We start from the raw sequence: 13,339 nt of genomic DNA, 5'->3' as shown, positions 1-13,339 counted from the left end.
GCGTCCCTGTTATGGCCTCCATCCTTCATGGCCTTTGAGACCTTTTCTAATATTTTGCCATTTTGTTTACTGCTACGGAGTTCAGCTAGCACTGATTCGTCTCCCCATATGGTGAGCAGATCCCGTACCTCCCGTTCGGTCCATGCTGGAGCTCTTTTGCAATCCTGGTTACCATCATGGTTACCTGTGCTGATGAGTTCTGCGTGGTCACCTGTGCTCTCCACGCTGGGAAACAGGAAATGAAATTCAAAAGTTCGCGGGGCTTTTCCTGTCTACCTGGTCAGTGCATCTGAGTTAAGAATGCTGTCCAGAGCGGTCACAATGAAGCACTGTGGGTTAGCTCCTGGAGGCTAATAACGTCGTATTCCGTCCACACTACCCCAATTCTGACCCGCAAAGGCCGATTTTAGCGCTAATCCCCTCGTCGGAGGTGGAGTAAAGAAACCGGTTTAAAGGGCCCTTTAAGTCGAAAAAAAGGGCTTCACCGTGTGAACGTGTCCAGGCTTAATTTGATTTAACGCTGCTAAATTCGACCTAAACTCGTAGTGTAGACCAGGCCTAGGAGGGGATTGGCTCGGAGCATCCGGGATTGACTTTTGGGGGAGGCAGGTTGCAGGAATGGCTGGACCAGTAATGCTCCTTGCTCTATGTGTTTGAATCCTGGTGTGGGAGGCTTAGGGTTTAGGACACCCAGTCTCCCCACCCCCGGGGAAAGGGCTGATAAACCCAGTGGAGCCAGTAGGAGCAGTGGAGGTGTCTGTCTCTGACCATGTGATTGGGGGAGGAGAGGGTCAGAGACACCCTGGGCATCACATACACACTGTTCAGGGGAGCGACTGGTATCTGGAGATCAGAGCCACACACACCCTCTATCACACACATGGGATCAGGGCATTTTGTCTCACCAGGCACTGATTAGAGTTGCCCACAGCTCACATCAACAGGAGAGCTAGGGGAGGGCAGAATTTATCCCTTAGAATAGTGACAGCAGCACCGAGCTACCCTAGAGGGGAAAGGCCCCATGTCCCATTCTCAGCCCCCTGAGCCAGCCAGCCCTCTGCCCTGGGGCTGGATCAGAGCCAGCACTCCTTTGAGGGGAAAAGCCCCGTGTCCCATTTCCCACCCCCCTGAACCAGCCAGTCCCTGCCCTGGAGCAGGATGGGAGCCGGCACCTCCTAAAGGGGACAGGTCCCGTGTCCCATTCCCCACCCCCGAGCCAGACAGCCTCCTGCCCTGGAGCCAGAGGGGAGACAGCTCCCCCTAGAGAGGAAAGGCCCGGTATCCCATTCCCCGCCCCCCCCAAGCCAGCCAGTACCCACCCTGGGGCCAGATGGGAGCCAGTGCCCCCAGAGGAGAAAGGCCCTTTGTCCCACTCCCTGCTCCCCTCAGCAAGCCAACCCCTGCCCGGGGGCCAGATCAGAGCCAGCGTCCCCTAGAGGGGAAGACTTCCAATAACTCAGGCACCAAAAATTGGAAATACCAAGCCAGTTGTGCTGGGCTTCAGATGTTACACAGCTGTTGCCATGTGGCTTTCCAAAGCATGATCTTTCCCCATCACTTTATCTCCCTGCATCCCAAATGCTGTCCTCAGGGGTTCACACCAGCGACCTTTGGGGGAAGGGGGACAGGAGTTCAGTTATTTTCAGTTTAAGTGAAAAGACAACGTTCCATTGTTTTCAGGTCCAGACTGTCAGAGGCACCAGGGAAATGTGGCCTCCTAGTTCCCCGTTCATTTGAAACTAGTGCCTTGATGGGGATGGGGGTAAGAATATAACAGTCATATGGGGTCCCACCAAAGGTCCATGTAGCCCAGTATCCTGTCTTCCGACGGTGGCCAATGCCAGGTACCCCAGAGGGAATGAACAGAACACGGCAATTATCGAGTGACCCATCCCCTGGCGCCCATTCCCAGCTTCCGGCAAACAGAGGCTAGGGACACCCAGAGCATGGGGCTGCATCCTTGACCATCTTGGCTAATAGTCATTGATGGACCTATCCTCCATGAACTTAAATAATTCTTTTTTGAACCCTGTTATATTCTCGGCCTTCACAACATCCTCTGGCAAAGAGTTCCACAGGTTGACTGTGCATTGTGTGAAGAAATACTCCCTTTTGTTTGTTTTAAACCTACTGCCTATTAATTTCATTGGGTGACCCCTAGTTCTTGTTGTTGTCAGTTATTGGCTATGTGTCTGTTCTCTCTGCGCACTGCATGGGCTCTGCCCAGGTAGCCCGTACAGCAGCCTCCGATCAAACTGCCCAAGTAGACCACAGACTCGGTGCAGTGGCAAAGGCGTCTGGCCAGGTTTATTGCCGAAAAAGCACTGTATCAGTGCCTTGTAGTACACTAATACATGTATCTGTGTTACAGTAGACCAGCTCAGTGAGCAGTGGGACTTTCTGTTCCCCCCTCGGCTGGACAGACACCCCCTCTTCGACCCCTCTTGTATTGTAACCCCCATAATCTTCATTTTCATATAATCGTGATCTCACATATAAAACACGCCTTGCAAGGTATCAGGGGAAAGTTTATGATCTGCTGAAAGTCATTTCTCTAGCCGTATATGTTTATCATTAACACATATGAAGTTATGAGAATTCTGTTGTATGGTGGTCACTAAAATATGTGGTAAATTGGGGAATCAGACAGATATCAGCTCCCCAGAGGCAACAGCAAGGAAAGTAGCCAACCCATCAACAGCTATTGTCCAGCAAGGGAGCTACAATGCGATGACTCACCTTCATGAGGCCACACCAGGGAAATAGATCAACGTTGCTTGGAGAGACTCAGTAATGCTCACCTAACTCTGAAGGGGGGTGGGAGGTGGGGGGCAGGGCAAAGCCATGAGGTAAGAAAGGACACGATAAAAGGGAGAGACATTTGCCATCCTGTCTCTCTCTCTACATCTACAGACACTACCACCACCAAGCGACTGAAATGCTGATCAAAGGGGAGAGCCTGACTGAAAAGTAATCAGCCAGCCTGTGATGAGAAGCATCTAAGTTTGTAAGGACATTGAAAGTATTAAGATCATCTTATAATGTGTTTTGCTTTTATTTCATTTGACCAAATCTGACTTGTTATGCTTTGACTTATAATCACTTAAGGTCTATCTTTATAGTTAATAAATTTGTTTCTTTATTCTACCTGAATGGTTTGAAGCGTGTCAGAGGCTCCCCTTGGGATAACAAGTTGGTACATATCAATTTCTTTGTTAAATTGATGAACTTATATAAGCTTGCAGCATCCAGCGGGCATAACTGGACACTGCAAGACGGAGGTTCCCAGGGTTGTGTCTGGGACCAAAGATATTGGCTAGTGTCATTCGCTTGCAAGTAGCTGGGAGCAGCTTACATGCCAGAGGCTGTGCGTGAACAGCCCAGGAGTGGGGGTTCTCACAGCAGAGCAGGGTAAGGCTGGCTCCCAGGGTCCAGACAACACCAGAGGAGAATGTCACACCACCCTTTTCCTTGTACCTGTTGGTTTTATCAAAACATCTCTATCCATCGCCCTGTCAGAATCACCTTAAGAGGGGTCAGTGTGTCCCTGTATCATTTTTGGGACGTGTGTTTACACCTTAACTTTGTATCGGGGTGTTCCGGTACCACCCATCTGGAATGTGTTTACATGAATACCTAGGAGTGTGTGTGTTTTTGCAATGCCAGCTCTGTTCTTGCCATGTTCCTGTTCCTGCAAGAAAGCCTCTGCTTCATAACAGGGCCTGACTTGGCCTTGTACCAGGCCCCATGCTTCAGGCTCTCTCTTTGTATTACACTTGTGTTATGGGAAGGGGTAAATACCACTTCCTTATTCACTTATTCCCAATTTTATAGACTTCTATCATATCTCCACCCCTAGTTATCCTAAACTGAACAATTGCAGTCTTTTAAAATCACTCATGAAATCTGTTCCATACCCCTAATCATTTTTGTTTACCTTATCTGCACCTTTTTCATTTCCCATCCATTTTTTGAAAAGGGGTGACTAGAACTGCACGCAGTATTCAAGGTGTGGGTGTATAATGGATTTGTACAGTGAAATTATACTTACTACTTAGTTCTGCCTTGAGTGCAGGGATTGGAATAAAAGACCTCCCAAGGTCCCTTCCCGTCATATACTTCTATGATTATCATACTTTCTGTCTATCTATCCATTTCTTAATGATTCCCAACATTCTGTTTGCTTTCTTGACTGCTCCTGCACATTGAGTGGATGATTTCAGAGAACTATCCACAATAACTCCAAGATCTCTTTCTTGAGTGGTAACAGCTAATTTACACCCCATCATTTTATACGTATAGTTGGGATTATGTTTTCCAATGTGCATTACTTTGCATTTATCCACATTGAATTTCATCTGCCATTTTCCTGCCCAGTCATCCAATTTTGTGAGATCCCTTTGCAATTCTTCGCAGTCTACTTTGGACTTAATTACCCTTGTAATTTTGTATCATCTTAACACTTTGCCACCTCCCTGTTTACCCCCTTTCCCAGATCATTTATGAGGAAACATTGGAACCAGGGTTTCCTGCTGGAAAATGGGGATTTGTGGAATATAAATTTTCCACAAAACAATGATGCCAGCAGAAATGTCCATCAGGAGAAGTGAAATGAAACACACAAGGGATTGTGAGAGACCCTACGGGACAGTTCAAAGATGTGTCAGCCAACGTGTTCTAAAGCAACAGATCAACAGTTGTATTTTACAGGGGGCAGCATTCAGGGACTCCTTCTTCACTGTTTTCTGAGGTGTAAAATAAAGACCAGAACTACAGCCGGATTCAGTAGCAGTATAACTATTTGGGTCAGAGACATGATTTCACCTACACAATTATACCGGTACAACCGCTTGCATGGAGGCAGTTATGCCAACACAGGAATAACCTATAGAGCCCCACCCTGGGGGACCCAGACCCACACTCCAGGCCAGGGAGCTACTCTATTGTCCCCAGAGCCCAGCCAGCCCTAGGTTGCACTTGATTCAGCCCTCTCAGCTTGTACATGAGCCCCCTGGTTGTTCCCGGGCACCTTCCCCATCCCTCCTCTAGGAACTGGGGGACCCCCTAGTGGTGAAGGCCCTGCACTGCCCTCTTGGACGCCTGGGTCCCGTTCCCATCTTTGTGCTGGGATCTGCAGAGCTCCCTCAGCATAAGCGCCCTGCACGACCATCCCAGACACCTGGCTCCCCTTCCCCCACCCCATCCTACAACCTGTCAGACCCCCCTGCACTATCCTCACGGACACCTGGCTCCCATTCCCTGCCTGGTCTCTCCCACTGTATTGGGAGCAACAGGCACTGAGGGCAGCACTGACTGTATGAGGATAGTGCAGCCTCTGAATCCCGCCTCCGACACACACAAACAATTTCCCCTCAGCCCTAGCACCACCATTGACCAAGCGACCCCCCGCCCCCCGCCCTCCAGAGAGACTAAGAACAGGGTGACCCACAGCAAGAGGCTGGGGAGTTTTGGGGGGACACTGGGGCGGGCTCATGAGGGACCCCACAAAGTTCAGGCTAAGACAGCCAGGAGGCTCAGAGCTGGGCCGGGGGAGCCGGAGATTAGGGGTCTCTGGGGAAGCTCCGAGTGGGGTGATCCCCCAGAACAGGGAGTCCCCAGGGCACTGGGATCAGCCGCTCAGGACACGATGTCCCGCAGGGCAGAGGCAGGTCGGGGTACACGAAGTAGTAGCCGCTCTTCAGTGCGCGTTTTGCCGCCACCCGCTGGCCCTCCAGCAGCATGATGGCCCGCCCCAGCCCAGGGGGGCAGGGGCAGTAGGGCCGGGCGCCCCAGGGCCGAGCCCAGCTCCTGGGCGAAGTCGGCATTGGAGGTGCCGGGCGAGGCCGGGGACACGCATGCGCAGCTTTCTAGGCCGGGAAAGGAGGAGGGAGAGGAGTGCGGCTTGGATTTAAAGGGCCCGCGCCCCATTCCCGGGACATTGACACAGCCCCTGGTTAACCCCTTCGTGTCCAGTGACAAGGCTCAGAGCCCCAGGGCCAGTGCAGAGGGGTCAGGTGATGGGATGGGGGCGGTACCAGTAGCAGTGTGAGGTCACTGGGGGCGGGGTGATAGGATGGGGGCAGTGCCCGAAGCAGTGTGAGGTCACTGGGGGCGGGGTGATGGGATGGGGGCGGTACCTGAAGAAGTGTGAGGTCACTGGGGGTGGGGTGATGGGATGGGGCTGTGCCTGCAGCAGTGTGAGGTCACTCGGGGCAGGGTGATGGGATGGGGGCAGTACCTGCAGCAGCATGATGTCATTCTTTTGTGTCATTTTATTATGTGTCATTTTATTATATTTGGGGTGGCAGATCCAGAGCCTCACTCCAATTTTTTGCCTGCTTGATTCTTTCTTCCAAATGTTGTGGGCCCCAGCACTATGGTGTCTGCTACACGAACATATGGAGACCAGCCAGGTGTCAGTGCTGAGAACACCCCGAGAGCCGGATCGCCCCTTGGAGCCCCTCCCATCTCCCCATCTCGGTGCTGCAGTGACGGGGAAGGGGGGGCAGGACTTCCGGACTCTGACCACTTTGGGAATGACCGGCCCTGAACTCCCTTTCTGAATAATGCCATAGTGCATGACACATAGCATCTGGGGGACCTTGAGGGCACTGGGTGGCTGGGGGGGCAGGGAATGGGACACAGCCTTTCCCCTCTAGGGGGTGCCAGGCTGCCTGGTATCCCCATGGCTGTGGTATTCCCCGGTGCATGGGATCCATCTTATCCATGGCTTTGTGATGGCACTGGAGCGGCTGGCTGGAGCAGCATCGTCACCGAGAATTGAGGCCCCGAGAGTGACTCTGTAGAGGTTGAGCCGATCCCTTGGTGAACGGGGGAGGGGTGTGTGTGTCCTTACCTCCACTTCAGTGAGCTGCCATCACCACCACGTCCTCCCAGATCAGGAACCCGCCGCAGGTATTCACAGGTTCAAACCTTTTTTTTATCTTCAGAAAGACCATGTAGGGTCTGGAGTGGGGCACAGCTTCCTGTTCCCCAATGATCCCCCCTGGCAGAGAGACAGGGGATGGATTAAAATTAGGGCTGTCAATCAATTAAAAAAATCTCGATTAATCACGCAATTTAAAATATTAGTCACGATTAATCGCACTGTTAAAGAATTATGGAATACCATTTATTCAAATATTTTTGGATGTTTTCTACATTTTCAAATATATCGATTTCATTTATCACACAGAATACAAAGTGTACAATGCTCACTTTATATTTATTTTTTATTACAAATATGTGCACAGTAAAAACGGAAGAAATAGTATTTTTCAATTCATCTAATACAAGTCCTGTAGTGCAATTTCTTTATCATGAAAGTTGAACTTACAAATGTAGAATTATGTACAAAAAATAATTGCACTTAACAATAAAACAATGTAAAACTTTAGAGCCTACAAGTCCACTCAGTCCTACTTCTTGTTTGGCCAGTCGCTCAGACAAACAAGTTTGTTTACATTTGCAGGAGATAATGCTGCCCGCTTCTTGTTTACAATATCACCTGAAAGTGAGAACAGGCGTTCACATGGCACTGTTGTAGCCGGCATCATAAGATATTTATGTGACAGATGCACTAAAGATTCATATGTCTTTTCAAGCTTCTACCACCATTCCAGGGGACATGTGTCCATGCTGATGATGGGTTCTGCTCGATAACGATCCAAAGCAGAGCGGGCCGACGCATGTTCATTTTCATAACCTGAGTAAGATGCCACCAGCAGAAGGTTGATTTTCTTTTTTGGTGGTTTGGGTTCTGTAGTTTCTGCATCAGAGTGTTGCTCTTTTAAGACTTCTGAAAGCATGCTCCACACCTCATCCCTCTCACATTTTGGAAGGCACTTCAGATTCTTAAACCTTGGGTCGATTGCTGTAGTTATCTTTAGAAATCTCATATTAGTACCTTGCAGTAAAAGTGTTCTTAAAATGAACAGCACGTGATGGGTCATCGTCTGAGACTGCTATAACATGAAATATATGGCAGAATGCGGGTGAAACAGAGCAGAGGACATACAATTCTCCCCCAAGGAGTTCAGTCACAAATTTAATTAACATCTTTTTTTTAACAAGCGTCATCAGCATAGAAGCATGTCCTCTGGAATGGTGTCCAAAGCATGAAGGGGCATATGAATGTTTAGCATAACTGGCACGTAAATACCTTGCAATGCCGGCTACAGAAGTGCCATGCAAACGCCTATTCTCACTTTCTGGTGACATTGTATATAAGAAGGGGCAGCATTATCTCCCATAAATGTAAACAAACTTGTTTCTCTTAGCGATTGGCTGACCAAGAAGTAGGACTGAATGGACTTGTAGGCTCTAAAGTTTTACATTGTTTTGTTTTTGAGTGCAGTTATGTAACAAAAAAAATCTACATTTGTAAATTGCACTTTCATGATAAAGAGATTGCCCTACAGTACTTGTCTGAGGTGAACTGAAAGATACTGTTTCTTTTGTTTATCATTTTTACACTGAAAATATTTGTAATCAAAATAATATAAAGTGAGCACTGTACACTTTGTATTCTGTGTTTTAATTGAAATCAATATATTTGAAAATGTAGGAAAACATCAAAAATATTTAATAAATTTTAATTCGGATTCTATTGTTTAAGTTTGATTAAAAGTGTGATCCTGGGACGCAGTGACCAGGGCCGGCTCCAGGGTTTTTGCCGCCCCAAGCAGTCAAAAAAAACAAAAAAAGCCGCGATCGCAATCTGCGGCGGCAATTCGGCGGGAGATCCTTCGCTCCGAGCCGGAGTGAGGGACCGTCCGCCGAATTGCCGCCGAATAGCTGGACTTGCTGCCCCTCTCCGGAGTGGCCGCCCCAAGCACCTGCTTGCCAAGCTGGTGCTTGGAGCTGGCCCTGGCAGTGACTCAGAAAAACACTTGGGATCACAGTGGAGAGTCAGCTGACCCTGAGCTCCCAGTGCGGTGCTGCGGCCAAAATAGCTAACATGATCCTGGGGTGCAGAAACAGGAATCTCCAATAGGAGTCGAGGGGTTATTTTCACTTGGAAGTTGGTATTGGTGCAACTGCTGCTGGAATCCTGTGCCCAGTTCTGGTGCCCACAATTCAAGAAGGATGTTGGTAAATTGGAGAGGGGTCAGAGAAAAGCCACAAGAATGATTAGATGATGAGAAAACCTGCCTTGTCATGCTAGTCTCAAGGAGCTCGATCTATTTAGCTTAACACAGTCTCTAAGTACCTACCTGGGGAACAAATAGTTAATAATGGGTAGAGAATCCAGCCGAGGAACCGACTAGCCTGACCCAATGGCTGGAAGTTGAAGTTAAACAAATTCAGACTGGGAATAAGCTGCAAATTTTTAACCATTAGAGTAATTAACCATTGGAACAAATTACCAAGGGTCATGGTGGATTCTCCATTGCTGGCAATTTGTAAATCAAGCAGGCCTGTTTTTCTAACAGAGCTGCGCTAGCTCAGCCAGGAATTTACGAGAGCTGGTCTCTGGCCTGGTTCCTACCGGAGGCCAGACAAAATGATCCCATGGACCTTCTGGCCAGACAAGCAATGACTCTACAAATCATATCCCTCACACAATGGCGGTGGCATTTGCCTGTGTCATCTCTTTCCAGAGATAACTTTCCAAGCCACTCCTGCTGCCCGTAGCAGTGACACTGTTACCAACCCAGTGCCAGAGCCCTCTGCTCTCATTGATCAAGGTCTGGGAAATCATCTCAAAGGGTGACTCCTTATGGGCAGGGCTGGGGAAGAGCAGACCCCAAATTCACATCTTTCTGCCAGCTGTTGTTTTTAGTCCCATGCACCCCCTCCCCGTTTTATAGCTAAGTCAGCAGAGAGGGTCTCCGAGGGCCGGAACGGAGGCAGGTCTGTGATGTGGCAACCCGCCTCCATCTCTCCATCGCCGGGCAGCTGCTTTCATCTGCTGGGGGTTGACCTGGGGACCTCCCCAGCTAAACCATCAGCTGCTACAGCTTGAGCAAAAGATCTCGTGTCCCTGTGGACTGACATAGAGGGGCACCCGTCACATACACCCAGCCGATGGTTGTGAAGGCATAAGCCACCCCTGTCTCCCAGAGCCCAGCCTTCTTGGCCACTCCATTGCTGCGCCAGACTAGCAAAGCACCCCGTTGCCCGCTGGGACTTCACCAGCTGGTCCACCACAGGGCCAGCAGTTACTCCTCGGTCAAGCAGCAGGGGCAAAGGATGGGACTTGGCCATGCTGCATCTGGGGCCAGCGCAGGAGGAGACGACCCTGGCTGGGGCCATGGGACTGGAGGACAGAAGCATCCCACCCAGGTCTCCTCCAGCTCCCATGCCGCTCCGCTGAGGCTGGGCCAGTGCCTGAACACTCTGTTCCCTACGAGGCTGATCTGCTCCACCCCTCAACCCCGATCCCCCGGGACTCACCAGCCTGAGCCCCGGGGGGGGGGGGAGCAGGACTTGCAGGAGAAAGGCCACAGGGAGCAGGAACAGCAGCATCCTCAGTGCAAGCTCAGGGAGGGTGCATCTCCCTCAGCCCTGAAAGGTTGTACAGACCTGCCGGGGGCAGAGGGGTGGGGGGAAGGAAACCTCAGGGTGTGGTTTGCACCGGCCCGGCGGGGGCTCGGCTGTCTCAGTTCCTTTCTTCCTTCTCAGCTGTCCCATGCTCTGTGGGGTGAGTGTGAGCTGGGGGAGCAATGTGGGTCAGAGAGACCGGATCCCCCCATCTGTGACAGCCCCACTGCCCACAGACCCCCTCCCATGGGGGGAAAGAGTGTCTCTAATTATCAGCTCTGCCAAGCCAGCCAGTCCCTGCCCTGTGGGCAGAATGGGGCTGGTGCCCCTATAGGGAAAAAGCCCCGTGTCCCATTCCCCGCTCCCCTGAGCCAGCCAGCCCCCCTACCCCCCAACCCCACTGGGGCCAGATGGGAGCTGGCACCCCCTAGAGATAACATAACACAGGGAGGGGGGAACAACAGAGATATCATTGGATAGAGGTGTGTATGAGGCTAGAGAGAGAGCTAGATAGATGGGGATGAGGATGGATAGACAGATGTGGATGGGGATAGATGGATGCAGGGGTTGGGCTCTGGGAGGGAGTTTGGGTGGGGGGAGGAGGTCTAGGGTATAGGCTCTGGGCTGGGGTGCAGGAGAGGGTGAGGGGTGCAGGCTCTGGGATGGAGCTTGGGTGCAGGCTCTGGGCTGGGGGTGCTGGTGCAGGCTCTGGGAGGGGGTTCGGGAGTGGGAGAGAGTCTGTGGGAAAGGGGTGGGGGTGCAGGCTCTGGGAGGGAGTGGGACGGTGCAGCACTTACCTGGGGCTCCTAGGCAGGGTGGGCTGGGGGGCCTCTGTGTGCTGCTACCCCCAGGCATAGGCGCTGACTTCGTGAGTGCTCCAGGGCTGGAGCATCCGATGAAAAAAAAATTGGTGGGTGCTCAGCACGCACCAGCAGCTCCCCGTGGCCCCGCCCCGCCTCCTGCTCCAGCTCACCTCCGCCTTCGCCTCTGCCGTGAGCGTGATGCTGTGTCCTGCTTCTACCCCTCCCTCCCAGCGCAGGGAGGGAGGGGGGAGGAGGGGTAACGTGGCGCACTGGGGAAAGAGGCGGGGCCGGGGCAGGGATTTGGGGAAGGGATCCAATAGGGGCAGGGAGGGGGTGGAGTTAGGGCGGGGACTTTGGGGATGGGGTTGGAATGGGGGCGGGGCCAGGGCCGGGATGAGGTGGAGTTGGGGCGGGACCAGGGGCCGGAAAAGGGGCGGGGGGCACGGGCACCCACCGGCGCTGGAGAAGGTTGGTGCCTATGCCCCGAGGCACTGCCCTCGCAGCTTCCTACTGGCCGCAGGGCGTTTGGGGTGGGAGCAGCGCGCGTGGACACAGACCCATCCTGCCCAGGGGCCGCAGGGAGGGGCCAGCAGCCACATGGAACAAGCAGGCAGGAAGCTGCTCAGCTCCACTGCGCTGCCGGTGGTGGGTGGGGGACGTGCGGAGGGGAGCGCCCGGGGGCGGAAGGCGGGGCTGAGGGAGAGACCAGCCTCAAACATTGCTGGAGCCAGGCCCCGGGCCAGGAATGTTCCTGATGCCCAGGCACCACGGACCCATATAACTCGCCGCCTATGGATGGATGAGGCTAGGATAGGGGATGGATAGACAGATAAGGATGAAGATGGGAATAGCTGGATAGATGGAGATGCGGTAGATGGATGGAGATGGATAGATAGATGAGGATGGGGATAGCTGGATGGGGTAGGTACATAGATAGATGAGGATGAAGATGGGGACTGATGGATGAAGATGGGGATAGATGGGTTTTTTGTGGCTAGAAGAGACTCTGTCAATCCTGTCCCATGTTTGTCCCAGAAGCCAACCCCCCCAGTGAGCTGTGGCGATCCCAGCCCGGCCCCCCCAAGGAGGTTGCAGCATCCTGGGGAATGTCCTACAACACGCCCCTCCCACCAGGACCCCCTGTGGGGCTGTGAAGCACAATCAGCTGGGGCGCAGGTGCAGTCTGGACATAGCCTCTTCTTCCCGACCGCCCCGCATGCCCCCGTGCCCAGGGCAGCACTGAGCAGGCCATGCCAGTCCATGGCGTGGGGATCCCAGCCCCAGGTCCGGCGCAGGTAATTCCCTTTGCATCTCGGTCCCAGCCAGCGAGGCTCCTCCTGCCCTGAGGGGAGGCGTTTCCCCCTTGCACCCACCAGCTCCCTGTTGCACTGCAAGCACTGAACCCAGGTGTCCTGGGTCCCAGCCTTCCCCTGTCAGGGCGAACTCCCTCCCGGGCCCGGGCCAACCCAGTGTCGGCTCTGGAGGTTGAGGCTCAGGTTGAATTTTCAGTCCCAGGGCCAGCATTTTTTTTGTAAATTTATGTTTATTCACGACAGGGCGATGAAGCCTTGAGTGCAATGAATGCGGATGTGCAGGGGGGTGGGGATGCTGGAAACAGGCTATAGGTGCTGGCGCTGAGTTCCCATCCCATTGACGATCTCCCAGGGGCCTTGACGGCACTGGGAGCAGGTGGGTTTGGAACGGAAGGCGGCCAGCCCGGGGTAACAAACACAGGACAGCGCTAGCACGGACAGGACAGGTTGCAGTTCCAACAAGACTCAGCTGGCAGGGTGAGGATGAGGATATCCCCCGAACAGTCACTCGACCGGCCGACATGGGGGTGAGCTACAAACCGCCAGGTCAGCCCCAGGGTTCAGCTCAGAGACAAACCACCTGCTTCCCTAGCCTGAGTTTGGTTGGGCGTGCCAAGGGAGCCGACGGGATCTGGATTTGAACCTGGTCCTAACTCCTGTAGGCCCCCGGAGCAATAGCTGGTGGCAGGGAGATGGGGGGGAGGGGGAAGCACAGCCCCTTTGCAAAGCAGGCCCTAT

General features: G+C 52.7%; 1 protein-coding gene across 5 annotated transcripts in view; it reads left to right on the top strand.

Annotated features, from left to right (window-relative positions):
* The window catches only part of LOC135975277 (uncharacterized), a 259,450-nt gene that overhangs the window by 21,464 nt on the left and 224,647 nt on the right, over nt 1-13,339 (top strand). The window contains exons 3-4 of one of the 5 annotated variants that reach the window (XR_010592204.1): nt 2,914-3,007; nt 4,496-5,395. The exons of 2 other annotated variants lie outside the window; for them this stretch is intronic. The gene's annotated coding sequence lies outside the window, so the exon portion shown is untranslated. Of the gene's footprint in view, nt 1-2,913; nt 3,148-4,495; nt 5,397-13,339 lie in introns of those variants that run through there. 2 more of the 5 variants (XR_010592206.1, XR_010592203.1) reach the window with 2 other exon arrangements.

Source organism: Chrysemys picta, chromosome 13 (assembly GCF_011386835.1).
Source record: "Chrysemys picta bellii isolate R12L10 chromosome 13, ASM1138683v2, whole genome shotgun sequence".
In the NCBI taxonomy this organism is placed as follows: Eukaryota; Metazoa; Chordata; order Testudines; family Emydidae; genus Chrysemys; species Chrysemys picta.
The sequence above is the reverse complement of the archived record's forward strand: the minus strand, read 5'-3'. Positions and strand labels throughout refer to the sequence as shown.